At 37.1% G+C, this 4804-nt stretch overlaps 2 pseudogenes; one reads left to right on the forward strand and one right to left on the reverse strand.

Annotated features, from left to right (window-relative positions):
* LOC114107169 (oxidoreductase HTATIP2-like) lies at positions 1-943 on the reverse strand (annotated as a pseudogene).
* Positions 944-2678: 1735 nt separating this feature from the next.
* On the forward strand, positions 2679-3074 carry LOC114107177 (histone H2A.V-like; annotated as a pseudogene).
* The last annotated feature ends 1730 nt before the right edge of the window (positions 3075-4804 follow it).

The following is a 4804-nucleotide window of genomic DNA, read 5'->3' on the forward strand; positions in this document are numbered from 1 at the left end:
TTATGGCTTGAGAACACCATGAGCTTTTCCCAGGTTGTGGGTGGCCTTGTTGTCCAGAAATTCCATCTGCTTGTCACTTGATCTCACCATGTTGTTCATCTTTGCCCTGCCACAGTCACCACAGGCACAGAGTGCGCACTGGCCCAAGAGTCTAGTAAGGAGTCAAAGAATTTCCTAACCAACCATTCACCTGTGTGAGATTCTTGCCTATAACAGAACTCCAGGCCTAAGTACTGAATAGCAATCAAATTTTAATTCTCCAACCCCGGCTTCTACTTTTCCCTTCTAATTATAAAAATTTACTTGACCTATCAGCTCCTTTAGAGGACAACAAGTTGAAATATTTGCACCCTCCAGCTTTTGCCAGCTCTGCAGACTTTGGCACATAATCTCAATCAACATGAACAAATTCCTCTGGCCCAGTTTTGTTTCTGGTGGTACCCTGGCAACTGAATTCAACATCATGACCTTGAAAGGCAGAAGCATAGTCTTCCAATTTTTTAAAGTCCACCAGTTCTTGATTCACATTTTTATAAGCTTCTTTCTCAAAGGGGAGCTTCCTCCAGCCAATCAGAGTGACTCTGGAAAACAGGTTCTGTTCCAGGATTTCTTTTAAGAGCTTTTTGCTGGTTTCCCTGCTGGTGCCTAGTATAAAGACGGATTTATTCTGCATCTTTAAGTCTTCTGGAAGCTTTGGCTGTGCCTCTATGTCTGCCTTGTCAGCTTGGTCTTCTGGGTGACTTTCTAAGGTAAATCTTTAGTAAAGAATAATATAGTTAAAATTTTTTTTCATTTAATAAAAGCAGCTATTTTTCTGAGTCAACATTTTTTTAAAGAGAGAGAGAGAAAATTTTTTAATATTTATTTTTTAGTTTTTGGTGGACACAACATCTTTATTTTATTTGTATGTGGTGCTGAGGATCGAATCCAGCACCTCACGCATGCCAGGCGAGCGCACTACCGCTTGAGCCACATCCCCAGCCCAGGTCATCATTATTAATTATGACACATATTAATTTTTTCTCTCATGTTCATCCAGACTCACTATTCAAATAACCTAACATTATATCTATTAGATATTTATGTTTACAAAAAATAATAAACTTGAGTTTAATCAAATTGACTTATTCTGACAATCTTCATTTCCATAATAATTATGTTTCATAATATGCTTACAACATTTTTCCAATTTTTATGGTTAACTAAACTGTAGGCTATACTAGGTTAAATAATGAATATTAATTAAATATATCAGTTATTTGTAAGTGAATTTAAATTTCTAAGTGAAAAACACCAAGCAAAAATTTAGGTACTTTCTTCTTCTTCTTTTTGTATAATACAGGGAAGGTCTCTTACAGATTTGAGTCTTGTTATAGTTTGGGTCTAGAACATCCCCCCAAATGCTCATGCTTTAAAGGGCCTGTTCCCAATGCACCAATGTTCAGAGGAGGGGCCCTTGGGACTTGGTTGGATCATGAGGGCTGTGACCTCATGAGTAAATCAATGTACTCATGAGTTGACAGTTTCATGGTATTATTGGGAGGTGGTTGGAGTGGTAGTAGGTGAGGACTAGTTGGGGGAAGTTAGTCACAGGGGACATTTCCTGTAAGGATGTATCTTGTCCCTAGCCTCTTTGTCCCTCTTTTTTTCTTTCAGGCTATCATGTGGTAAACAGCTTTGCTCTGCCACCATGATGTTTCTATGTTGGCATTAGTGGACTTTAGACTGAAATTTATGAAAATGTGAGCCAAAATAAATCTCTCATCCTTTAAGTTGTTTATGTTATGTATTTAGGTGACAGTGATGAAAATTGACTAACACAGGTATTATGGTTTGGAAGTGAGGTATCTCCCAAAAGCTCAGGTGTGAGACAGTGCAAGAAGGTTCAGAGGAGAAATGGTTGGGTTGTGAGAACCTTAACCCAACCTGTGAATTCATCCCCTGATCGGGATTAACTGAGTGGTAACTGAAGTGGTAGGGTGAAGCTGGAGGAGGTGGGAACTGAGGCATAGCTATGGGGTATATATTTGTATTTGGCTATTGGAGTCAGTCTGTGGTGCTATTTCTCTGTCCCTCTCCCTATCCCACCCCCTCTAGGTTTTCTGGTGGCCATGTTCTGAGCCTCCTTCCTTTAGCACACTCTTCCACTGTGATATTCTGTTTCACCTTGAGTCCCCAGCAATTGAGCCAGCTTCTATAGACTGACATCTCTGAAACTATGAGCCCCCAATAAACTTTTCCTCCTCTAATTGTTCTTATCAGGAGTTTTGGTCACAGTAGCAAAGAAGCTGACTAAAACAAAAAAGTTCGTTAATAAAGTTGTTCTTTTTTGGGTACACTTAGAAATTATATTGTCAATAAATCTTTGTCTATAAACAATTGTGAGGTGTATTCCATAAGCCTTGCTAGTCTGCCATAAAATATAACTAATACTTTGAAATTATTTATTCCCCAATTTTCTCTGTAAAACAAAAGTTACTAATGATCAAAAATCATAATCAGTGTATGTAAATGAAACTGCTATAAGCAATAAGGGCAAAAAGAAAGAACTTTGTTAAGGAATTGAGTAATGATTGTTCAAAATGAGATGAGGGGCATTGGGAGCTGTGACAGCGGCTGTGGCGGCGCCAACAGCAGCGGGTGCTCCCGGGTCAAATGGAAACAGAGGCGGTGAGACCATGGCTGGAGGTAAAGCTGGAAAGGATAGTGGGAAGCCAAGGCCAAGGCAGTCTGTCATTCACGAAGAGTTGAACTACAGTTTCCTGTAGGCCGCATCCACAGACGCTTGAAGACTCGCACCACAAGCCACGGACAGGTGGTGCCACTACTGCGGTGTATGTGCTATGATTGTGGCACTGTCGAGGTGCTGCAGCTGGCAGGTAATGCTTCCAAGGATCTCAAAGTAAAGTGTATCGCTCCATGTCACTTGCAGCCTGCAATCCATGGTGATGAAGGATCGGGTTCTCTTACCAAGGCTAGGGGGCAGTGATTCTCTTACTGTAGCTGGGGGCAGTGTGAACCCTCAAATCCACAAATCTCTGATTGGAAAGAAGGGACAGCAGAAAACTGCTTAGAGGGTTGCTTGAACCAACCCTCTTCCTCCCCAGCATTGTACTGTACCTGGGACAGAAGATAACAATGAGGATATGTGAAAATTTTAAAAACAGTTAAAAGGAAAGGCATAGACAGTTAACTTTGAATGTGCTAACAGAAACATTTGTTAGCACATTCTTAGACTCCAAGTTTGATAAAGTACCTTTTCATGTGGTGATAGTTCTATATTGATTGGCTAGGTTTCTCCAATATGTTTTACACAAAAAATGGAATTGATAAATGATTTTTTACAAAATTAATTGTCTCAAACTGTTCTATTCATGGTGTATTCGAAATACTTTGCTCAGATTTAGAAATTGATTTAAATAAAAGTAATTATTCAAAATGATCTTTCTTTAATATTTATTTTTTAGTACTAATTGGACACAATAACTTGAATTTATTTATTTATTTATTTATTTTTATGTGGTGCTGAGGATTGAACCCAGGCCCTTGCACGTGCTACAGGAGTGCTCTACTTCTGAGCCATAGCCCCAGCCCTAAAAATAATCTTAAAATAGAAATTGGGAATATAACTTTATCATGATTGTTATGCTATGTTATATTGAATATAGATGCTATGAATTTGTAGTACTACTCCATTATTTTATTGTATACCACTAAGGAAGGAAAACTCCTTGAATTAATGGCATCAATTACAGGATACATCTCAATTTCACAGATGATTGAATATGGAAAAATGTGCATTTAAGACTAAAATGGGGTAGTATATTTACTGCAATCCTTTACTGAGCACTTACCATGTGCCAGGCCTTGTTTTCTAATCAAGAAATCGTGGGGATGGGGATGTGGCTCAGTGGTAGAACACTTGCCTAGCATATGTAAGGCCCTGGGCTTGAGGCTGAGCTCCACATAAATAAATAAAACAAAGATATTGTGCCCATCTACAACTAAAAATATATATATTTTTAAAAAGAAATCTTATTATCCTTACTTTATAAACATTGAGCCCGAGGTCCACAGAAATTAAATGATCTTCCAAAAAACATTGGGAACAAACAGAAAAGAGCACAGCTAGGATACACACTTACATCTTACTGACTACAGAGCCCACACCCTTATCTAGAATTAATGTTAGATTTATTAAACCTTTCTGATTTCGGCTTAAAATTCCAACTTGTGGTGGTTTTTTGTTAATATAGTAACAGATAGTAATTTGTACAATCTTTAAAAAAATTTTTTTTCATTGTCAGTGTCTATGTAACTGTTAGAAGATTTAAGTTAATGTACTGATTAATGGTCCATCAGAAAATTCTATTTTTCTGCCTGAAAATCTTCATTAAAGGAGGAAATTTTGACCATCTGGGGTTGTGGCTCAATAGGAGAGTGCTTGCCTCACATGTGTGAGGCACTAGGTTCAATTCTCAACATCATATATAAATAAATGATTAAAATAAAGGTCCATCAACAACTAAAAATTCTTTTAAAAAGAAGGAAATTTTCTGATGTTTTATAATATAACACTATCAAAATAAAACTCAATTTAAAACATATTTTATTATGGAAATTCTCACAAATACACAAAAATAAACAGAGTAGTATGATTAAAAAATGAGATGATGAAAATGAAGTGAAAAAACCTGACTGGACCCAGAAAGTCATAGAAATTTCATAAAAAATAAATTTTGTTATTCATGTTCAAAGCTGGGTAAAATCTTAACAGTTTGTATTTATTTTATTTTTTTTTAAA

The sequence above is a fragment of the Marmota flaviventris genome, chromosome X (assembly GCF_047511675.1).
Source record: "Marmota flaviventris isolate mMarFla1 chromosome X, mMarFla1.hap1, whole genome shotgun sequence".
In the NCBI taxonomy this organism is placed as follows: domain Eukaryota; kingdom Metazoa; phylum Chordata; class Mammalia; order Rodentia; family Sciuridae; genus Marmota; species Marmota flaviventris.